The 25,462-nt window shown below is 43.6% G+C and overlaps 1 protein-coding gene across 2 annotated transcripts in view; it reads left to right on the forward strand.

Annotated features, from left to right (window-relative positions):
- The window catches only part of tmem121ab (transmembrane protein 121Ab), a 37,928-nt gene that overhangs the window by 6,130 nt on the left and 6,336 nt on the right, over positions 1-25,462 (forward strand). The gene's annotated exons all lie outside the window — the stretch shown is intronic.

The following is a 25,462-nucleotide window of genomic DNA, read 5'->3' on the forward strand; positions in this document are numbered from 1 at the left end:
TGACTTTAAGTAGGAATGTAAACCCATTTTCCTGCAGAGCTCTCAATGGTTTCATCTTGACGGGAGGTAGGGACAGGAAAGTGTGTGTCTGTCTATGCTCCATTTACATTTTTTCACGTTTTACTGAAGCTCTTACAGGAAAACAGCTTTACAACAAGCGTAACCTTACCGGCTTAAACGCCTGAACTGTCAGCGTAACAAGCAATCCAACAGTAATCTATCAGCATACGCGTTTGGCTGTGAATTCATACGTGCACATACATCCTTCCATGCGTAACCAGGGTGTCACAGCAGTGCTCTAGTTTCGGGCTGCCTAATGCTATTAGACAGGAAATAAACCATATCGCATGTTTTGCTCCTGTTTGCATGTGTTTCGCTTCTCGTTCTCATGCCCTGGTATCATTACTGCAAGTATGCATACCTGTCCAGATGGTAGGTGTGTGTGTGTGTGTGTGCATACATTTGTGTGTGTATCCTGCCATTTGTGAGAATGCAGTATGCGTGTGGGAATGTACTTGAGTTTGTGTTTGTGGGAGTATGTGTTGCATTGGTTTGTGCTTGGATATGAGTGTGTGTGTGTTTGTGTGTCTGGATTTTGTGCTTGTGTGTAACAGTAGGTGTTTGGGAGTGGGTAGGAAGCACTCCACCAGTGACAGCTAAGTGTCAACAAGGCATTTAACGGTTTCCGGTGATGAAAAACATGAATCACTTTGTGCGGTAAATAACTGTTAATTTTAACAGCACTGAAAGAGGGGTGGAATCAGCCCGAGCGTTTTAGAGCGACAGTGTGACGATATTCTCCGCACGTAGGTGACAAGGACAAGGGAAAACAGGAACAAATGAGCGGGGAAACGTAACAAATGCGGATGCTTCCATAAAAGACACGAGGGGTCAATGAATGGCTCCCTGAGTGAATCATGAGTTTCCTAAACATCACTTTTAATCAGCAATGAAAAACCACCTTTTTTTCCGGCTGTGAGATGATGCATTGTTCGAATAATCCAATGTGATAGCTCAGATTAGGCAGTCGGAGAATTCTCACAGCCTATAAAGCAACACCTTTCAGCTCGTCTGAAAAATTTAAAAATCAAACTCAAATTGGAGATACATAAAATAAAAACCAGCGAGCTCGAGAAGGCATCCAACTCGAGTCTGTTGCTACACTCACATGGCTTACTCCTGTCACCGCAACATATATCCAATGCACCCTTTCAACCATGGCGGTGTACTTAAGCTGACAGTTCTCTTCTCACTCTTCGCTGCCATGCCGCCTGCTGGCACAGTGCTCGCCTGAACGCTACGCTGTCACTTGCTGCTGGTGTTGCTGCCACTACCTCTCTTCATATAGCATTTGAAAAACCTCCCTAGTCACAGATCATCCACCTGTAGCGCCTATGACTACCTTCCACATCCCTTCCCTGCCGTGCTGAGCTCGGCGGGGAGCGACAAGTTTACAGACAGGCTGTGATAGTCTATGTATTTCTATTCTAGGCATTTTTTATCTGAGATATTGAAGGATGGTGTTCGCCCCACCAAATGTTACCAAGATACTTTATGTTGGTTTTTTTACTTAAGTTTGTCATCTGTAGGTTCAAACTGGGGTTTGTTTCAGATGTCGGGAATCACGGGTCACAAATGAAACGACACATTTCTTATATCACATCACAAAAGATGTCACAGTAAGTTTCGCAGTGAGCTATGACATTTTCCAATTTTTTCTTTGGTGTTCTGCTAAAATGCAAGTGACAGCTAGGTTCAGATCAGGGTCCCAGCGCCCCCCTGTCCCCCCGCCCGCCTGCCTGCCTGCAATGCCATAGCCATGCTGGTTAAGAAGCAAGATGGATGGCGAGCATCTGGAAAACAAGCTGATCTGAAAATCAGTTTAATGCAAAGTGTGCATCAAGGGCTTGGGTTGTCTATTTGTGTCATTTATAAAGTGTAGAAGGGGGAATCGTTACAGCCGTGTGTGTGCATGCAACGAAGCGTCACCATGTGTACGTTGAACTCTATATGTGCACATACAGTATGTGACAACTTTCACCCAGCTAGAGGACATGAAGATATTAGAATATCCGCAGCATATTGTGCTGACAGTATCCTGCTGCACTGTTTATTTATTTACTAATGGACAAAAACAGCCAGAGTGAAGGTTACAGGAGCTAAAAGCACAGTCCGAGCTGGGCGCATGCAGTAGATAATCAGGGAACATCATTGGATCGTCCTCTAGGCATGCATATTGAAGCGAGTTTAAACTCTTCTCGCAGAAAATATTGTCTGGATGGCCCTTTGTCGGAGCCGGTGTTGCCGTGCAGGTGCAGTTGTGTGTAATTACAGCATGTGTGTTTGCACGTAATTAAGTCAGGCCCACGGAGTCAGCACCCAGGCTGGTCTAGGCTCCATGTGCAGTGCTCCAAAACACAAGCTCTTATGATTTAATTACCGCACAAACATACACACACATGGACACACACAGGGAGAACGAGCAGTAAGCCAACAGGCCAAGTCTCATACGCTCTTGTATTCTCTGTATTCCCCCCTCGTTTGTCACTTGCCGGCCTTTGCCAGCCCTCCACAAATTCAATGGCTTTGTGAGGCGCAAGAAGGTGGCAACCATGGCAGGGAATTAACCCTGCTGCATGGGGCCACCAGCCCCGTTTGTAGGACATTATTGCCTGTGTGTTGTGCGTCTCAGCCCATCGAGCGCAGTAACCGTTGTGTATATCAGCATCGATACAGATCAAGCCTGACGAGGGGGAAAAGTCAGACTCAATCGGCTGGGCTGAAGCCATGACTGGTGGGGTGATTAGTCCACAGCGGCTGCTGGTAACTGTTGCTGGGGGGATAAATGTTGCTTCATATGACCGTGGCTCTGAAAGGCAGAAGCAGCAGCTGCTGCCGCTGCTGTGTCACTGCCCCTGGGCTGTGGAGGGGGGACTCTGGATATATAGGGCTCCTCTCCTCACCTCCCTGTCTTCCCTCCCTCTCTCCCTCGTTTCTTTCTTTTTCAGCATCACTTAAACACCAGCACCAACAGGCAGAAGATAATGCAAGGACACAACACACACACACACACCCGGCAGTGATGTGCTCTCACGTGTCCTGCTTCATTTTCTGTGTGTGGGCTGGAATACAAAAGGCTTCTCTGTCTTATCTTGGCCTGTTGTCTTTACGCTTTACCACATGCACACATCTGCGCACTCTAAGAAGAAAGTAGAGGAGAAGTATTCCACATACAAATGTTTGTAAGTGTTTGTGAGTTTTTCTTGTTTTCGGTGATGAGCAGTTTTTTTTTTTCCTACTGGCCTGTCTCTCAACTCAGCACGGCACTAATAGGCATTCTACAAGCCACTCTGCTCTGCAATTAGCCGAAAACCACGGGAAAAACATTGATAAACAAAGATGAAACAATTCACGCCTTGCCCGGCACAAAGCCCTCAATCGAAGTCAACTGCTATTATCAACCCCCGACGATGCGTTTCAGCAGGTGGAAGCCCGCTCTGCTAAACAGACCCCATGTCCTTGAAACGCATCAAACAAAAGCAGATGCCTGTTTGTTCAAACACTTATTAAAAGCGCATATAGGCCATTTATGTGGGTGTTGTTACTGGAACCGGAGCTAAAGCGGCGGCGGGTGCTTCATCCTTGTCCACACAGTGCTCTGGCAGCGTGGGCCCCCCGGGGCTGCTGCCCATAGTTTCATGTCAGAGCCAAAGACGGGGACTGCAGCCACCACCACCAAGGCTGAAAAGCTCCATCATGCAGCAACACACGATCATCTATCCTGAGCTGGCCGCGGAGTAAAAGAGATGACTCCGGGAATAAGAATAAAAAGCATGTGAATTGTTCTCTCTTTCATTTCTCATTGGCTTTCTATTTCTCCCTCATCTCCCATTCCCCTCGATTTCTCTCATTTCAGGCTATTTCTCTCTTGAAAATGTTTACACTTAATGAAACCCGACCAGCTTACCGCCCCAAAGCCTGATGCCTTTGAACATTATTCTTAGCCTCAGCAGATCAATATCACTACGTTCCCTGTCCGTCTGTTCGCAATTGCTAAAACTTTGTAATAATGATTTTTTTTTTTTTGAAACCAGCATCTGTCCTTCCATAGGTTTTTTCTTTTCTTCTAAATGCTGTCAGGCCAAATAATAACTCTTGTATCTCATACGGCTCTTAATCTCTCGCCAATAACTGAAGTGTAACAGTAACGATAGGGCTCATGGCAGTCGCTCACGGTGATGCAAGTTGATGGAAATCTACAGTGCAGGCTGGGAAACCGGACGAGGGGGTGAGTTGCATCACAGCAGCAGACAGACAGCATATTGTATTGGTCAAACAAGTGCTCTGCTGCCACTCTGTTCTCAACAGAGCTGGTCAACAGGAGTCAAGGAGGTGAATCGGAGGTTGACTGGGGCCTTGCTTCACTGGACTCTGGAGTTTTACAAGGTCTCTGTCAATAGCCAAGACAAGCGACAAAGGACATTTCTGCAGTCTTGACTGCGCTGGGGAACCAACAGGTCCAGCACAACACTAAGATTCCCATTAGGAGTTTACAGTATGTATGTATTTGGGCAGTGAAAAACAAAAACACAAACCAAAGATCTAAAGGCATAAAACATCCATCGAGTAGGATTTTACTAATATCGCAGAGATTTATGGGGGGGGGGGGATCCCTGAAGATTCGATCGAAGAAATTTTAATTTGAAAAAAATCAATTGTCACTTTAGAGCTCAAGCGATTAGTCAATCAGTCAATTAGTCCGTCAACAGAAACTATATCGATAATAAATTAATCGTCATTTTACAAGCAAACGTGTCAAACAATCCGCTGAGGATTTGATACTTTTCTGTTTTATTTGATCTTAAGTGGAACATTTTTAACATTTGAACAGTGAGATAAAGAAATCAACGTGTGAACATGTCATCTTGGGCTTTGGCTTTTTTTCTTTTTTACTATATCTATATCCAGACATTTGATGTGCTAATCAAATAACTGATAAGGGTCTAAGGACAGAGGGTGTCACTCCCTGTACAGATTGTAAAGCCAGCAGAGGCAAAATGTGTTTTGTGAATTTGAGCTATACAAATAAAATTTGATTATATTTTGATTTGATTAATGAGTATTCATTCCAGTCCAAATACATGCACTACTTAAATGCTGTTTGAGTATTATGCAAATTTATGGGTGAGCTGATGTATTAGATCGCATCAGATTTTATAGGTGCAGGTAATAAGGTGCATATTTCGTGTGAAAGTTGGTTTCTGAGCATGAATGAGAATTCATTTAATCAAAATATATTCTGTTATGTAAAAGGCGAGTTTTGTGGCCTTGCAGTCTTCTGTGTCCGTATTAAAAACTAGTTTTACACAGTGAGCTACCCCATTCTTCATCGCAGAGCAGACTCTCATGATTCATGACTATTGTCCGACAACAGCCTTGCATTATGTTTCCCTCCTTCCCTGCAGCCTTGTCTCCACAGCTGTGGTTTCTGCATGATCAATGTGTGTTCTTAGCAACTCCATCTCTTTCTAATTAAGATATCTCATTGTGTTCTCCTCAAGGATTTCACAAAAAGGTCAAGCTAGGCCTATTCTCCCCCATTTAGGTCTCAGAGCGTTCGCGAAAAGGTCTTGTTTGTCGCAACGACGGCGATCTGGGCCCAACATTTCCACGTGACGGAAATGTCAGCGACTGATGACATTAGGGGTTTTGGGAAAGCATGAGATTTTGGCCCGCACCTCGCTCGACCCGCTCCAACTCCATCAGACTCACTTACTGGAATAATCACCTCATGTTTCATCAGAGCTTTCCGATGGGACAAATGATCGCTATAAAACACAAGGAAACAAATTAACCACCGGTGTCAAGATTTTAATGGTTCCAATTAGTCAACACTTTGGGGAATGCGCATTATTAAGAATGATAGTGTGCCACTTCCAATCTGTAAATTCCAGCCAGTCCAACTGGTTTTACACTTGTCCTACAGGCCTACATATGCTGCAAATAGTGCTGATTAAGTACACTGTCCATGGTATGAGAGCAGGGAATTCATTCACACTGACTTCGCCACCCTAAACCCACACACAAACACATCTTCTCATGCCAACAACATCTTATCCTGTTTTCGAATATCACAACAAAGTGTTACACACAACTCACCAAAACCAAGCCAACTGGACAGCAGATTTTCCACACTTTTACTTTTTATTACTTTTGGTCTCCTAACTTCCTATCACAACTGAGGGTTGTGATGTGAATGCACATCTGCCAGCAGCTCCTCACTGATTTGTTCCCAGATGACATCCTTTGGAACATTATTCTTTTGGCACTGTCTCCCTTCTCTGCAATGGTCTGATTCCAGACAGAGAGAGGAACCAATCAGTTACCCTTAGCATGCTTTCCAGAGGTTGTGGAGTCTGCCAGAACAGCATCTGTTTTTCTATCATTTTATAGATAAAAACCAATTTCTTGCTTCCTTGAGTACTTTCAAATGCGAGTGTAACAATGCTTTGAATTTTCTTCGAGTCTACAGCTGCACTAGCAGTTCTTTGAGGCCTGCGAAGGTCAGATATGAATACCAAAATGCTGGTGGAAGTAAACTTCTGACTTGATGATGGCACGAGATGATGAAGTTTAGGGAGTTCACAAAAACCACGAATGTCTGCATCAAACTGCATGTTAGTCCATCCAACGGTTGTCGAGACATTTCCATCGGCACCGTGAATGCGAACCTCATAATGGCACGATAAGAAGTCTCATCAGGGAATCACCAGAATCAATAGGATCTATCCTCTGGGGACAATGAATGTCTGCGTGAAAAATCTTTGCCAATCCTTCTTGCAGATGGAGAAATAGTGTTTTTCACTGGATACATGGGAATTTTGCCCCGCTGATGGAATCACATGAAAATCCTGGGGTTCAGCAAAGTCAGCGAGATTCATCCTCTGAGGATCATGAATGCAGAATTTCATCGCAATCCATCTGATAGTTATATTTTTATTTCAATAAAACCCAACAAATGTCAACCCCATGATAGAGCTACAAGAAAATGTCAAAAAAAGATTCATTCATGTCTCGGCACAACCTGTTGACAATCCATCCAATAAATGTTGACATATTTCAGTCTGGGCCAAAGTGACATTTCCATCTCCTGAAATATCTAGTTGCTGGAGTGGTTATAAATATCAAAGTAATACACACAAAACTGCAGTAAAAGACAGAAACAAACAAAAACAATAACCTAAAGACATTGTGAAGCCAGTTAAATAACAACAAGCTTGTAGAAAGGATAAAAACAATATAAGCACAGTAAACGGGTGTAGGGCAAATAAAATAAATGTATTCTCTTTGCAGAACTAAAACTACTGAAAAATCCCTCTCAGGCTCGTAGACATACTGGATTCTTTGGCAAAACATTCGCACACATCTCTGTTGACATGCTGGACCTGTGTTAGCAGAATTGAAGGAATAATAGCTGTTGTTTGCTGCAGATATTACACACCGCAGGCCCATTAGCCAAATGGCACCAGGATAAATGCCTTAGTTTCACAGAGTCCGTCTGGAAATGACTAGACTGTAGAGGATTCAATTGAGCCTTCCTATTGACTGTCCAAAAACATGTTTACCCACATCTGACCCACACCCTGTGTACCCTTTAATCAGTGCCCACCTCTAATGGCTCCCTCGTCTTTCTCTCTCCCACCCGGCCCTGGTTTATGGAGCTCTGCAAGAGAGGGCAAATGAGGGCTCTGTCTCCCCCCCCTACCTCAGCGCATCTCCCTTTACTCATATTGACAGAGGCTTACTTGCTGTGTCACATCACGTAGGGATCTTAGAGGATCCTCACCAAATCCAAACCCTCCGGCCCCACCTATCTCTGCTTCCTCAGCTAAAATGCCTAGAGGGAATAGATGAAGGGCAGAGGAGACAGACAGAAAGCAAGCTTGTGTGTGTGTGTGCAAATGATAAGGTGGACGCTGGTGTGTGAGACATATTTGCTGTCTGAGAACTGTTTGTGTCTCAGAACGCCGGCATGTTGAGCGAGAGACACGCCACGTCAGATTTAAGTAAAAGCAGCAGAGAGATAGAAGCAGAGAAGGAGACTTAAAAGGACGCCGCCGCCGCTGAAGGTGCGCGGCTGTGTGCGAATGATAGAACGCTTGTGTCGCTCATCGTCTTTCTGCTCACGGCCGCGGTTAATTATTCACCGGGGTTGTGCTGCAGAGATGAACTGAGGGGCTCTGGGATAAAGGCACTGGAGGAGGAAGATGAAATTATAAAATCCTAATGACAGAACTCTGGCTGAATGGTAATTTCTTAAATTGATTTTGAAGAGGTGCCCAGACAGAACGGGCATGGAGAGACATTGAGATGAGGATTTCTCCTTCTCCCTCCACGCTCTCTTTCTTTAACTCTCTCCCTCTCTCTCTGGACATGTTCCAGCCCTCTTCACCTCTGGCCTAATCTGCCTTCTTATCCTACACTTAAGCTTCATCGCCACACGTCTGTCCTTTTGTTTCCGTCTTTTCTCTTTAACCTCACTTCTCACCTCCTTCGACCCACGTTTCTCTGTTCACGTACTCTGGAATTTAAATTTCGTATTAAATTATCGGATCTTTACTCGTGCAGGACCTAAAACTCGGTTCATGTGGGCTGACATATGAACCTGAAGCAGCTGCAGAATATGATAGAAGGAAATGAAAGTAGATAACTGCTAATGATTTAAAACCCAGAACAAATCTGTATTGATAGTGACAGATGTATTTTCTGTTGGGTGGTAAGAGGGCATCAACCACTGTTGATAAGTAGCTGCTTTATTAAAAATGCATCTTTAAAGATATTATTATTATACACAAAAGACCAGCATTGTCCAATAGTTAAAGGTCCAGTGTGTCAGATTTAGAGCTGTATATTGACAGAATATGGCAGAAGTGGAATATAAAATGCATAACTATGTTTTCATCTGTGTATAATCAACTGAAAATAAGACATGTTGTGTTTTGTTATCTTTAAATGAGCCCTTTATGTCCACCATGCATCGCCATGTTTCTACAGTAGACCAGAAGAGATAAAACAAACACCGGCTTGTTTTTTTCTTCATGCTTGGAGGGTGAGTGGAGGGGGTTGCAATCCACAACTACACCGCTAGATGCCACTAAGTCCTACACACTGGTCCTTTAAAGTAATAGGAAAATACACTTTCTTTTCAACACTGAGATATCGGTCTCCTGTCTGCATGTCCAAGCTGCAGCTCCATGGATGATAAATGAAAATAAAAGGCTTATACAATGCAATTTTTAAAAAAAGATTATGTCCATTTTAAGCCAAAGCCTCTGTATCTGTATCTATGTCTATGATAGCACAAAACAAAGCTGGCACATTCACTGCGGCTGGTTACACTCCCCATACTCCAATTTGTTGTGAATCTGCATGTTGGCCTGAACAAGTTCACATTTTTAATAAATCTGTGCTCCGGTTATCTGGACAGTCGATGATGTTTGACTCTGCTGGATTGAGTAATGAGGCAGAACGACCTCTTGTGCTGCAGTCTCGGGGACGACTCATGAAAGTGTAATGCGTAATGAAACGGTCTCTTCACAACCGCCACCAAGAGACACGTCGTGATAAGTTTGCTCTTGAGACCTGAGTGGCCCTATATTAAGTTCGTAATTCAACAACAACATCGAGAGGATTTGCTCTTCAAGTCCATACAACTGGAAGAATCCAACATCCATTAACTGTTATAGATGATTATAGCCAAGGATAGGCACTTCAGTGCAGTTTACAACCACACATATGCCTCTATCCTTTTAGTTTGCACAGGGCAGATGCACCAGAGGCAGATAAAAGGTGCTCTGACTGAAAGCCGTCAATAGAAGCAGTTAGAGGAATGTAGGAGGGGGAGTTCAAACCATTTTCCTCTCACTCGGTGCTCAACATTACTGTTAAGTTGCCACTGAGCAAAGCACTTAACCTCAGCGGATCAGAGGAAGCTACGTTGACTTGAATCAAGTAGCGTCACATCCTTTCTCTTTCAGTTTTTACACCACCTGTACGTGCAAAGTGCACCCACACCCGAGCACCCGAGCTGAGACGTGCACACGCCTCTTCGATCCTCCGTCACACAAACCCACCCCCTCTCCATCTGTCAGCTCCCTTCAGCATTTATCGCCGTCTATCTCCTCTCTCTCTCGTCCTCTGGCGACCAGCGCGGCATCCCGGCCCAGGCCTCTTTACCCTGTTATCCATGCGGCGGGGCCGCAGAGAAGAGCGCGAGGCGTGGTGATTGACAGAGATAAGGCCTCTAATTAGAAGCAGTGATTGGGGGGCTCTGGAGGGGGCTTAGCTTCCTGGCAGGCAGAGACAGAGGAGACAGAGACGTATCCAGGGCGCCCAACCCCTCTGCAATTAGACACACATCTGCTATCAGTGATCAGCTCAGTGTCCCCGGAACGGGGAGACGTTCTGCCGCACGTTGCCTGTCAATGTCATTCATTGTCCCTTTTCCCTTCCCTTGTACAACCCGCTGCCACCCCACCCGATGGATTGGGGAGATACTGATGCAGACACACACACACAAACACACACAGTACAAGAGAGCATGATGAATATTCATGCAGAGTTTGACGCGCTCATGCTTGAAGACAGATGCAAATACACAGACGTATACGCCGCCTATAGCGCACAAACATGTCTAGTCATAGCTGGATGCTCGTGCAAAAGGCTTCAGATGCATCTCACATTAGGTCCCATTAGAGTACGTGGAATAATGTGTATGTACACATTTAACATACCATTAGCAGGCACACAAGCCTGACTCAGTGCTCTTCGCTGCTGGCTTTGAATTTACAGTATGAAAGTGTGATCCGCCTGCAGAGATTTTACAGCCTGGGCGAAATGTCACATCGTCTCAGCGTCTCAAGTTTTATGACTCTAATCTGTGCGGCTGACACAGACGCAGCGACACACTAGCATGTTCAGAATGGAATAATAGTACGTTATGACACAAAAGAGCGTACATCACAAGGGCTCTTTGCAAGCTGGAGTGCGTTGTCGGATAGAGCCAATTTATGAGCCGATAGGTCTACAGACTAATTCCAAATATGAGGAAGCCGTCATTTGAATAATCTACACCGAGGGAGCGGAAGGCTAAGGGATATTTAACATGATGAATAAGCCGGAGCTGTACAACTTGTGCTATCTGCTAAGGTCTTAAATCTAAAGAGTCCTAGCCAGGGGTAGAGGGGCGAGAGTGTGGATGGAACAAGTCCATGTCGGTCCAATGCTTTTAAGGAGTTGAACTGAAGGATAATTTCAGGAGTGAGACCGAGAGGGGAGGCGGCTTATGCGTAGACTTCAATTACAGAGATTTCTCCACGCAGATATGAGCTGAAAAGGCAAATTAGTCCAGGGACAGACGTAATTCATGTCTGTGAAACTGGCGAGTCAGGTCTTCATCACGCCCCGGTCTCTGCCAGGACAACACTCACTTCAGCAGCAAAGGAATTCAGCTCTAAACATGCCACGTTGGTCTGCTGCTCCACCTCCTCTGTACATTACTGTTTTAAGTTATTATAATAGAAAAAAATCAAGGTCCAATTCTAATTTACAAGCTCTTGTTCTTCCTCCCCCTGCTGTGCAGATATTAACAGCGTGAGCTGAGCTTTAAAGAAAAACAAATGACCTTGAGCGAGGTGTACGTCATGAGCGCTCAGCATAACAGGGAGCATGGGAAGATTGTTAGCTCCGCGTGGGGGTGAGGAGGGCACAGTCGTATCCCCTCGGCGCAGGTCAGACGGGCTCTGTGAAATAAGGAAGAAATCAGGACAGCAAAGACGAAGAGGCAGAGATGGGAGCAGCGGCGGGAGGGAGGAGGAGGAGGAGGAGGAGGAGGGAGAATGTGTGAACTCGCTCAAGGAAAGAAATGAGAGAATTGGAGCATTTCCACCTCATGGATGCTCAACATTTATGACCTGACAGAGAGACGGAAATAAGAGAGAACACATTGTACATTTATCCCTCATGTCTGTGTTTGTGTTCCTCATTCAGAATTCTGTCTGCTAACCGGTGTTAGGCATCTTTTCTTTCTTTTGCAATTTAAGCAAAGCCCTTCATCTGAACACGAGTCATAGTCCAGAAGAGGGAGAACATGGGTGTAATAAAACATAACACAGACATACGACTAGTTTACAACTGACCTGCAGCTTTTTCCCCAGATAACAAAGATGTTAAATGATACAAAACCGTGGATTACACCAAGTACCAGCATGGGAACTACAGTGAGTTCAGGGGTAAGATTGTGATTGTTGTGGTTAAGGTATTGTAACTAAAACATTGGGTTAAGGTTGGGAAAGAATGTGGTTAATAAAACTCTGAATATTCAGCTAATAACCACCACAACATTACTTTCTGCCTCGCTACATTAAGGACATAGTACTTCCTGCACTGGCGCTGAACGTTGGTTGGTGCTGGATGTGAATCCTGAGGATGTGGACAGTCAGTTTTCAGGATTCTAGTCTGGTGTATCCGCGTCAATAATCCCGATCAGTGAAATTTGATCAAGTTTTTTGCAAATATTGTTTGATATTTGTTTATTTTGTAAATGTTGACTTTGCAAATATTGTTTGATATTTGTTTATTTTGTAAATGTTGACGCTTAGCCACAAGAAATCCACGAGGGAACTGTAATTTATTGATGAACACTTTTAAGAATTCAGTTTTAATTTAAGCTGAGTGTGTTTTAATCATTTAGTAATCATCATATTTGAGTTGCGGGTGTGCACATTTTCGTTTTTTTCCTCACTCGTTTAGCCTCTGTGTGTTTGCCATTAGATCTTATTAACTCCATGACACAGTGACACATTTGCACAAAAGAAAAAGAAAGAGCACTTGCAGAAACTAACAGCGTCTTCCTGCTGCATGCAGACTGAATACAGCAGCTCTGTGAATGTTTCATTATTTTAATTGGGCTGCTCTGTTGTGTTCGGGCTGCTGCTGCTGCCTTTTCTTCTTCCTGTCAAGATGCATTTTAATGTTTCCAACTTTCGGTGTCGAGATAATTTAAAAATGTTGCACTGGAGTCTCGGAGAAGCAGCGACTGTAAGGCAGAGTGAAGGCTGAGTATTTATGAATGGCCTTTAACAGCAGGGGAGAGATGAACTGTTGGATTTTCCCTGCTCTCATTCCTCCTCCTGCTCTCTCTCTCTCTTTCTATCTGCCCCCGCCCCGAGTCAGTGTGAGGCATCCCATTGTACGTGACATTCAGCCTCAGTGTGAAAATCAGCAGATGGGTCATTTTGTTTTGTGTGGTTAGCGTGGGTGTGTGTGTGTGTGTGTTTCTGTCTGTGTATGAAGACAGAAAGAGTGGGTGAGGGAGAGCTAAGGAGCAGGGAATAATTTATGACCGCTGTACCCTATAATTAGCAAAAACTAAATTGCGTGTCAATGTAGGAGGCAGTTAAATGGGGCTCCGCGTCTGTCAAAGGACATTACAAACCTCAAAAAGAACTACAGTAGCGAGTGACAGTGTGTTTCCATCGGCAGTCAAAAAAAAAATAGGAATGCTAAAATAGGAGCCCGTGGCCTGAACGATTCTACACCCAGTTTAGCTCGACCAAACTGCCAATAACTTGCTGATGAATTGCTAATTCTCAATTACTTTTTGCCTTTTAATCTGCTAATAAAGGCGACACAGCACAGCCCAGAGGGAGAAGCACATTTGGAAACACAGTGCACATTCTGAAGAGAAGACGGCAAATTGCTGTTTTTTAATTCCTCCTCTATTCACTCTGTTGCCTATGAAGGTGCAGGCTAGCCTGAGGAGTGTGTGTGTGTGTGCGCACATGTGTGTGTGTGTGGCATACATCAGCATAGCACTTCCACAGATGGAGGCTGTTCTCATTTTGAAAAGGCTGACGGCGGTTGGCTGATTGATCAGATTGACTTTTTAGCTCCCAACAACCCCCCCAAGGTTTCTTCTGAGACCTTGAGTAAGGATGGGATGATGCTTTGTTGGTTTTTTTTTGCTCGCTGTTCAAATCAATTCATGACTCAGCGTTCACGACATAACCGAAGCATCGTTAGACATGACAAAAATAAAACTTTGATGGCAACAAACAAATGTCAAAATCAACAAGACGACACAGGGTAGTCCCCAAACGTTCAAGACAATCAAACTATTTTGTTCTTTTTCAGTGAAATAAACTATTTTCTCATGAAAGGTTTGCCACACATGTAAGATCATAATTTAAAATAAATGTAGTCTTTAAATAAAGGTGGAGATCATGCAAATTTGACTCACTAAGTCCAACCTCCTGATAGGTCTTTAATCATTTAATATACAGTTAGACATAAGATATAACTTTAAGCATCCTTATTTCCAGCACACGCTCTGTCTGCCCTCTTGGCCCCTTTAACAGTACTACAATTATACTAATACAGTTGAATTACTGCTGTGACTCAAGATAGTTATCCGCTTGGTTAACACGTCACGGTAGTTGACTGCTTTATGCAGATAATTCCTCTTGTGGTCCAGAGGACACCGTGTAGATTTATTTGACCTTTAAAGATGATTAAGCCACACACACATGCCAACATGCACGACTGTACCTTCACTGTAACTTCCTGCACGATCAGCAAACAGCGGTAGTAAACTCATTAACGGTTCTTGGTTCTTTTTGGTGCAGCTGAGGGGGGTTGTCAGCCGGCCGGTAGTAAAATAGAAATCAACCCTAACAGTCGGAATAACCGCAGAGTCTTCTCTCTGAAACTAGAGCTCTGCGCTTTGATCGTAGACGGTACAAATACTGACGCTGTATCTGTGACATCACACAGAGCGTGGCAGCTCTGGCTGTCGACCTCTGCCTCTGTCGCCTCCCCGCTAATCTAAAAATGGCTAAGTCATGGATTGTCAGTGGACCTGAGGCAGGCTGAATGAAGCTGTCCTTAATATAATGTGAACAGGTGAGTTGTATATAAATTCACCCTCAGTACAGTTGTCATGAACGGGGAAATTAGCTACAGAGACCAAAACTGTTTTTTGTACCAGGCTGTAAACATGTTTATTTCTGCTGTGAAGTTGGACATTTGAACATGGGGACTTATGGAGACTGACTCACTTCTTGTAACGGGTGTGTGAGGACCCAATTGCAGTAGCAGCAGAACACCAGAGACAACGAGAACGACGGGGCAGGTTAGTCCAAGGCAGGCAGGGTCGGCAACGGGAGATCAGTCCAAAAGAAAATGTTGGAGAGTCTTGCATGAAGAGAGAACAATCTGGCAATGAGTCTGTGAACCAGAGAGGCTTAAATACAGGCGTGATACTAATGAGGAGCACCTGAGTGCACAGGTGAATAGAGTTGGCTGATGAGGTGGGAGTGGAGCAGAGGGGAGGGAGAGTGGAAAACTACTAGCAGAGCAGCAAAGGAATGGATGTGACACTTCTGGAGCCAGCCTCAAGTGGACGTTTGAGGAACTGCTTTGTTTCACATCACAGCCACGGAGCTCGGCTTTAACCAACTGACGTCATATATAAGGTCGATGCGCTGATGATTTAAAAGATGGATAAACTGTTGATTGCTCCCTATAAAAAAACACTGAGCATTAAGTACTGCAGTGAATTTTTTAATCCCCTTGATGCACATTATTAAATGTTTACATGGCAGCATATTCTTACATATAGTCAGATCGATACAGCAGCGACAGATGCCTTGGCACTCATTGCCATCCTCGAGCCTCAAGACAAAAGATGACTGTGCCTTTAAGAGGCTGTAAATTCATAAATCCTATGAAATGAACCGACACATTTTTTTTTTTACAAATGTGTAAAAATGATTTTTGCACATTTCTCTCTGTATTTCAAATCCTAATCGTCGCAGTCATGTAATTATTACCTCCGAATCTAATTGCTTATCTTAATTGACTTCTCTGCATCGTTGATTGTTTGTAAATTAGTGCGTGGCATTGTTTGAAGAGCATGACATAACAGAAGTTTATTAGTGTGCCACATCTGCTCGGGGGCCTCCGTAGGCCTGTTTACATCAGACAACCTGATGTTAATGTCATTTCTCTGACGCCTGGCTTCGGATTTTTCCTAATTGATAAGAAGATGGCTGCGTTAAGAGCAGCAGAACGGGCTATTAACATCAAGTGGATGTCAATGGTGCTTGATGTACTTGACAAAAGCCCTTGGTTCTTCTTTTACTCAACAGGACAAATTAGCGAGAGTCTGTAAATTGAATTTCCCCCAAGTGGAATTAATAAATGATATGAAATAAGACAGATTAAACGAATGAAACTTAAATTGTTAAATAAATTACTTGCACCATTAACATCAATTAATGCAAGTCAGCCATTTTATTGACTCATGTGACAAAATGAGATGCATCGGCCCCTAATTGTCACTAAATGTCTATTATGGATGAATATCTTGACACGCGGCCATCGCAGGTCACCAGTTTGTAACATCAGCTAACGCTGCAACTGCTGTCTGGCAGCGCCGGTGCCAGGAAACTCGCAGTTTGCCAAATTCAGGAGTCGCCTTTATTGCTTTTGAGTTATTATGGGTGGCATGAGCTGGATTAAGAAAAGATAGTAGAAGCTTAAACTACTACATTTTTCAAAAAAGGTCCGAGCATGACATTTTTAAATTTCATAAGTTGAGCAGAGATGTATAAAGTACTGGAGTAAAGGAGTGGAGTAGAAGTACAAGTGCTATATCAAAAAACTGACTTGAGTAGAAGTTGAAGTGTTCTTTAAACACCACACTTAAGTAAAAGTACTAAAGTATTCAAAATGTTTTGTACTTAAGTATTGCAAGTAGAAGTATGTAAAAAAATTGCTACTCAAGTACTGAAAGTAAAAGTAAAAGTAAAAGTACAAGTACAAGTACTGTTGTTTATATTATTTCAAATATTTATTAAGGCACAACTTCTAATGTTACAGTGTTACAATGTTCATGGTAGAGTTCTGTGATTTCCCATGGTCTGTGAATGCGTCTGAATGAATGCGAGAGCGAGGGGGCGGGGGAGCAGGTGAGAGAGCGCACCTGGGTGTCAGGTGTATGAGGTACGGCGCACGAGCGAGGTTGATGTGTGAGACCGGGACTGTTCTGTTGTTGTTTTTTTGGCGTGGTTCCGACCGACAGTAACCGAGTCCTGGACCCAAACCGTTCAGCAATAAATGCAGTTTGTTCAATATCACCTCGTCATTCATCACGTGTACGGCTGGACGCTACAATAGTAACGAGTAACGATTCAGCACATGAAAAATGTATCGGAGTAAAAGTATTAAATTCATCAAAAATATGTAGTGCAGTAAAAGTAGAAGTTGGGGAAAAAAATAATACTCCAAAAAAGTACAGATACTGCATTTTAGTACTTAAGTACAGTACTTAAGTAGTTCCACTTCGTTACTATACATCTCTGAAGTTGAGTCGGTTTTGTTCTCAATGGTCTGGTCACACAGCAGCTCACAGGTGTGCTAATGATTGCTGCATTCCACTTAGGGGAGTCACTGGGATACTTAATGGAACCGACCCGGCGGTTGCTGTTATTAGGACCAACGTTTGCTGTGCAACCAGTCCATACTAACTGTTCTTAAAGCAGGCAGATTACACATGCACTCGGGTTAAGAAGGAGATACATATAAGGTATGTGTGAGGAACTTTTATCTGCACTACACAAGCAGGCACCGTTCAGATCATTACCGCGCTAACCGAGGTCAGAGGATAGTGCTGTCTCACTCCTTCGACACAGCGGATAGGTGAATAATGTAAAAGCCTCTACCGTGTCAGAGCACTAAGGGCGAACATATTTCCTTGTAGACTGATGGTCATTTAAGGACATCGTAGTCGTGTCACTTTTCTGAGTGAGTCAGAGAGGACAGCTTCTTCAGGATTGAGGCGGCGTCGTGTCACGACAAGTGCATTGATAAATCCTCCGTCCATTCGCCTTGGCCAAGCTTCAATAAACCTTTCAGCGTAAGACCTCTTGGACTCCTGCGCACTTTCTCTCGACTGACTGAACCGATCATTGGCGAGTAAAATTCTTTTCACGAAAGCATGGAGGATTAAATGAAATCCCTCATTCACTCCTTCACTGATTTCTATGTGACGAACAGATATAATAATATAACGATATAAATCATATTTAAAAGGACTAAATTAAGATTTCAGATGTTTGGTAACATCAGCATTTGCTGCATACGTCAGTCCATGCAGTGAACTGTTTTGCTCCGGTGTGGGTGGATTTCATTTTACCATATGGTGCATAAATTTCACACTTAGAATCTGGACAGTCAAATAAGACTGATAGCAAATATAGTTCCCTGCAAGGTAAATAAGGATTATAGGATTTCTGATCATGTTCTTACTCACACAGTATATATCATGTTTGCGAAGGGATTTTATTTTGAAATTACAATAAGGCTGCTAATCCCATCAACGCCGCTTTACTTTGACACTTTAGTCAGATCGGTTTGTTTGTTTGTACCAGGAATTTAAGTGGAGTTCAACTTTGTGTGTTTGGAGGTTATTTGATCCAAACTTTTATTATTTATGTGCTGTATCTTTTCGCTAGGCACTGGTTTTGTTTTGTTCACTGGGTCTGTGGGGACAGCAATTAGTATTTGGTTACATTTGTTCAAGTATTGTATTCCCAGCACTGCTGCGAGAGCTGCAAAAAAAAGCTACAGTCTCAGAAATGCAACGCACAGCCAAAGTATCCCATCAATATCAATTACCCGTTTAAAAAACTGCACACAGATTCACAACAGCATACCAAACGCTACCACAGACTGGCCACAATGACGCAGCCAATAATTGTGAGTAAAGCTTTAGTAGGCAACACTCATGGAAACAGCTGGTTGTAGCAACTAACTTAAATCACAGTTGTGTAATTATTTTGGGGTTTTTTTTGCAATCTATATACTCACTTGAACTCCACAGCGAGTGAATATAAATCCCATGAATGGTTCTTTCAGAGCACCTCTAAACTTTAGTCATAACCAACCACACCTCCGCAGGAACGCTTGCCAAGAAATCCGACACTCCTCAGCGAGTCGCACGGCACAACAACCGCCTAATCCTGAGTGAAATATTGTTTTCCATTTCATTATCATACAAAAGCAGGTGTCGCCTGCAGGCAAACCCGCCGTGCCCGCGAGACCCGTTCAAAGTTTTGCAGCGTTTTGTCAAACAATCCCAGTTTCACTTTAACGTAACAGAAAAGCACAATGCACGGGATCCGACGACGATGCCAAACATCTCTACTCGAGGTAAACGATCGTGTACTCGGTGTTAAAAACCTATCGTCCTTAAAACGGCGGAACATTCTCTCACACCATCAATAGATTGTTTTTCACTTGCTTCATGGAAAATAAGTTTTAAAGGCCGAATGTGAGATGAAATGACTTGTTGAGAACGACATTTCCTCTCTCTGCCTCATCATAAAAATCCCCGGCTGGTACTATTTAAGTCTGTTTCCTCTGCAAAGCTATCCGTTTTAACTCCCAGCTCATTAGCAGCACTTCAAATCCTCTCTGTATCTCATCTCTTTTGCCTTTTATTCAATCACGTGGAGTGGCAACCCTTGCTCTCTCTCCCTCCGTTTCATCTCCTTCCCTCCCCTCTTACTTTACTTTTCTCCCAGCGGACACGCATGAAGGTGACTGGTCTTGCACCTTTTACCACATCTGTTTTCTGCTAACTAATGGGGGCAGCGGGGCGTGCGAGCGTGGGTGTTTAATTGAGATAGAAAAACAAAGTGCGATTTAGTGACAAAGCTCAGAGGATCCTCTGCGTTTTCAGCCATTATTGCATTGCTGCTTTAATGCAATACAGAAAAAAAAAAAAGATAAACACGAAGCAGGTCCTGTGAGGGTTTTCATGTCTTTGAGAAGTCATTTTATCCCCAAGTGCAACTGAAAGCAAACAGAAAGGAAGCGTGACCGGAATGAGGTATGGATGCCACCTCCCTCAGGGTGGCCAGATTAGAAATGGCGACAGTGAACACAGGAGGAGGAATTGCAAGCCATGGCAAAAGAGCAGCTTAGGAGAGAAGAAGAAGAAGAAGAAGAAGAAGGGGAGGGGGGCAGGAGTGGGTTATTGACAGAAAGATTAAATGGATCTCCCTGTAAAACCGCTGGATAAAAATCACTTCTGTCCCTGGGTGATCGCACACCCAAATTATCATTAGAGAAATGAATATGAGCGCTGGTGTCGCATGGGCAAATCAATATGCTTGTTAAACTCTTCCATTGGTGCACGGGAGAATTAAAAGCCAGGGGAGTGTGTAACAGTGTGTTACCATGGTACAGCATCAATGCCATGCCAGAGATGTTTATCTGTGTGTGTGTGTTTGTGTGTGTGTAGATGAGCGGTAATGGTAATCACTGCGGCACTTTATGCTCCTTTGTGGCTCTCAATTTAAAAAATTAAAGAGGGCGTCCAACAATCACTTGAGGGGACAATCCAATTATCAGTGTGAGAGGTTAGGGTAGTTACAGTATGTGCTGGAAGGTGTTTGTTTTTTTGTTTTTTTCCACAGAAGGGATTAAAAGGAGAACTCTACTTAATTATTCAGGAATCCCTAATTGTTATTGCCAAAGTTTAAGTCTTAAAAACCAAAAAGCCGAGGACAAAGCAGCTGGGATTTATATGCAGTCTCGCTTCGCTGACCGCAATCTGGGAAGTTTGATAGAGGCGAGAGAAAATGAGGGGTTATTTCCGGGGGGGGTGAGGTTACGTTTCGTTGATCGGAGCTGACAGCGGCATTAGAGGCTAAAGCACACTTGGGTATTAAAGTGGATTTTGTAGGTCAACTGAAATGTCCGAGATCACAGGTGTAACCGGCAATAATTCTTAAATTGAATGGGGTTTCCCTTTATAGTATCAGGTTCACACAGACAGCAGCAGCGGCAGTGTTCCCCCCTTATTCCTCACTGGGTTTTATTTTATTTTGTCCTCTTAAACAATGACAAAAAGGAGGTCTTCACAGTCTGTAGCAAAACCATCAATCATTTCAGACGTCACGCATTGGCAGAACATAATGTTTTCTATCTTTAAAGCTGCCGTGATCAATATTTTTATATGAACAATGTCTCAAATGACATGAAAAGAGTTGCCTATATGAATCCACAGAGAAAAATCAGCAACTCCGCAGTTTCCTCCCAGCGCAGACTCTTGTGTTTTAGTGTCTTCTAGCTCATTGTTTTGGTTTTATGGCCCGCAACTTTACTGTACTTTACTTTTTATTTTATTTTATGCTCACCGCTCGCTTCAGCGTTGTTTCCAGCCTCAGCGGGCAGCTGTTTTTAGCACAAAGAGACAGAAGGTCTTAAAAACCCACTGTACACTACCTGTCCAACACCAAAACAGCAGACAGACACAGTTTGTGGGGAGCTGGCGAACACAGTGGGCCGATAAGCAGCTAAAGAAATCAGATATTTCTGTCAGGAGTTGGTGGAAACTCAAAAAAAAATAAAAAAAAAAAAGTAAGAGGAGAGTGCATCTTGACATGAATGCTAATGTTGCTAAATGTCTGCTGGATGTGGAAAAGGGCAACAGTCGTATATTTATCTTTAAAATGTCAGTGCTGTGTTTACAGCTCTATCGGCCACACATCGCTGCGAATCAATTAATTTGAGTCATGTTTTTTTTTTACCGCCGGTGTAACTTCTTCAGTTCCTGTAAGTTTGTACTGACACATATGATATTTCATGTTTACAGACACAAGGCAGAGAAAAGCAGCCTGGGGTGCTGAAGAAAAAAAAGGAAGAAAACCTCATTTAAAATCATGTTGGCATTTTTAATAACCCAAATTAACAAATATCCAACTCTGTAACGCAACCTTGCTCGGGAGCATGTCGTGCAATTGACTTGATATTTTTGAATGTGGTATTATGGTCGTTTTTTAATACTGGGTTAAATGTCACCAGTGTAGACTGAGGCCAGGAAAGTGGCAGAGCCGACAGACGGGAGCGGTTCACATTTTTTAGACAGCGGAGGTTAGAGCGTGGGTGGAACTCACTCAATATCTAATGGGGGGACTCTGGTTTTATGAATGCTAACTTAATAAATCTTGATTCACCTTTGATAAAAATCATCAAGGGTTCACTGTCTAATAGCAAGTGGTGTCAGTGATCGTTGAATATTGATGGTAAACCCCAGGATTCGGTTTTCAGACATGAAAAGAAGAGATTGCATTGAGTTACAGGAGCTCGTAACATCGGCTCTGTCGTCATGAGCTCGACGCATTGACTTGATTCTTTTTGATAGCGGCCTCTTGCGAAGTGCACGTCTGTAGAAAATGGAAATTACACGCTTATTAAACCAAAGGTTGAACTTCTCTGAGCTGTAGCCACTTAAACAGCATCTTTTTTTGGGGGGGACGGCAGTGTCTCCTCTCATGCATGTACGTCGGGGCAACTAGTCATCTTCGCCCCCCTCTGTGTCAGTGAGTAACTGCCGGGTGGGATGTCAGAGGGCTGCTCCTCACTTTGATGGTGACTCACTGTGGCATGGTGCCTTTGATCCGCTCCCCAGCTTTGTGAATAAAGAATACACTTTGATTGACGCCGTGCACATTATGGCCGTTTGAGAGTTGGCAGGGGAGAAAAAGACACGTCTGTCACGTTGAAAAGCCCCCTGTCTCTGCCGCTCAGGGCCAAGTTAGAGGAAAGCACTTTTGAGCCGCTTTCAACATCTCCAACCCTATACAATGCCTATTATGGAAGCCAACACTGCATAGCATCTATCTGTCCTTCGTCATGTTGAATCCGGCAACGTTTGATCAACACCCACAACTATTTAAAAGCACGAGCAGCCCGAATACAGATTGGGTTAGCTACGGTTATGTGCTGAAATGAATGCTTATCACACACACACACATACACACACTCATACACGCACAACGTGACATGGCAAAGGAGAGTGAGGATCAGCCTTAATCAGCCATAATGGGTGATAAAAATGAGCTTAGCCACTGTTACGAAACACTCTCGGTTTCAGATCCTCCTCAGTATTCTAACCCAGCGAAGCCTCATAAGCAATTACAAGCACATTATGCGGGGATAACAAGAAAACAAGAGAACTGGAATCTAAGAGCAGCAAAGTAACGCAGGGACCTCGTGTACTGTGTCGAGACTAAGTGATGTGTGCCTTTGGATTGCACGAAAATAGGTGGAAAGGACCGAACCAGTTAGAAATAATGACAACAAAAGTGCGTAAAAAAGCAGACGTGGTTAGAATTTCAACACATCCATCGCTGCGATCCATTAGATACACTACCGTGAATAATGTCACTACGTCCTACGAGGGCAGCTGAGTCTGGCGCTTTTAATACGTTAAGGAAATGTGCAGAGCGTCTACGTGTCACACACATCCATCAGTGCGACTGGGGGAATCAAGCTGACGTCTTTGGATACAGGATCATCGGAGACACTTCCTCACATGTGTTGAGGGATTTGGGGATATAACACCATGCTATGTTATAATGAGAACAGGATGTATATGATCAGTGTGTGGTCACAGATTGTTATCAGGCAGTGAAAGACGAGATAAAGACGTGGCCAGCAGGCCGGCATCCTCGTCAGCCAACCTATGAGGCGAGGAAAGTGTGTGTGAGGTGTGAGAGCATCCCTACGTGTGCATATTTGTGCATGACACGTGTGAGAGCCGTGCTGAGCTGTACTCAGTGTACTGGTTCAAATTCAAAAGCAATCTGCCACCCTCTCCCAAAACTGACTGTAACACAAAGGACGGCGCAGAACACCTGCTGAGATGATGGAGATGGCTGGCAGCCAAGACGACATATGGGTCTCATTCTGGCCCTTAATGAAGACAACCTGACATAAATATCGGACAAAACGGGTCGCTCCAGAGACCTGCGGCCGTCCCGCTGCAGCGTGGCTGACATTGACGCAAACATTTGATCATCCTCGCGGGGATGTCGAGGCTAGGAGGAAGGAGAAAAGAAAAAAAAAAAGCATGAACATCTCAGTCTTCTTTGAAGCCTTACAGGTAACAGAGCATATTATCCACAGTTGCAGGATGAAATGATTTCGCTGCTGTAAACAAGTGCAAAAGCTCACAGTCCTCACCCGGCGTGCAGAGTGTCAGAACGTCTCAGCGTTTTAAAAGAGGAGCGCCTTGATACGTGGCAGGCTTCACTTTCCTGAGGCTCCCTGTCAAAAGAGACAAACATCAACGGCTAATTAAAGCGTTTTGTGTAGATTCAAAAGCAGAACCTGGAAACAACTTTTCATTTTCTTTTTTTTTCTCCCCATGATAGAGTCGAAGCATCCCGTTCTTCCATTTGTACTAAACGTCTTGTTCTTTGGACATTTTTACTGTTTTTTTTTTACAACAATTGGCAGAACAAACCGTAAAACTAGCAGTAATGCCACCGTCTGCCCTAACCTTTGTCCTTGTTGTGATCCATGTGGAGGCCTGTGGGCAGTTGGGGAGGCTAACTGTTAATAAAACTGCCTGACAAGGAAGCTCTGGCTGTTTAAAGGAGATAATGGCCTGGACCACAGACACTATAATAACCTCCCTCTGCGAAGAAATGTTGCACTGCCACTTCGCGGCCCTCCATGTTGCCTATTTATAGTGCACCATAATTAATGCGCTGTAATTGAAGCATAGAAGCAAAGCTGAAACATACAGGGCAGCAGCACACGGCGGTCTCGTAGCCTCGCGGTGGTGCGGGGAAAAAGAAGTCAAGTAAAGATGTGAGATGATAGTCGTCAGAGCTGTCTAATCTCATATCGATGGACATTTTCTTTCCTTATTTATTCTATTTCTGTGAAGACACCCAGGGCTAATCTCCAGCCTCGAGTTATACATTATAAATGCCGAACAGAATATGCAAAAAGAGAGCTTCTGTCATCGTTTCACACAGACAAAGGCGCTTTTCTACAGTACATGACAGATGGATTAATAATCATCCATTACTGTCAAAACCCATCAGCTTCCCGTTTCGTAAGGGGCGCTCCGAATCGCACCAATAACAACTTGCGATCCGTGTTTTCGCGAGACGAGGTCTTAACTCCAGAGAGGTTCATCCACAACTCAGAACTCTCATATTATCACGACGGCTGTAATCCGTTCATTAGGGAAACAATCTCAAAGTTTTTTTTTTTTCTTTGGGATAATTAATGGCATTTGAATGATGATGTGATGACTGTATATGTGTGAGCAGCCTTCCTTATAGCATGTTAATGATCCCCAGCATTCTGCTAATCAGTCAATTAATCACCATTTTATGAATTTAATCTCTTACTTAGGCCCTGTTCTACATAATGGGTTTTAAACATTCAAAGTCATGCTTGGATTACAAATGAGCTGAACGCCGCGCTCTCCTTAAACCGAGCTTCTGTCGACGGGATTTGATTCGAGATGTTCGTAGATGTTGTGCGTGTTGTTTTTCTTCTCCGCCACACAAGGATGTGTCACAATGACCGA

This window comes from Larimichthys crocea, chromosome XI (assembly GCF_000972845.2).
Source record: "Larimichthys crocea isolate SSNF chromosome XI, L_crocea_2.0, whole genome shotgun sequence".
Taxonomy (NCBI): domain Eukaryota; kingdom Metazoa; phylum Chordata; class Actinopteri; family Sciaenidae; genus Larimichthys; species Larimichthys crocea.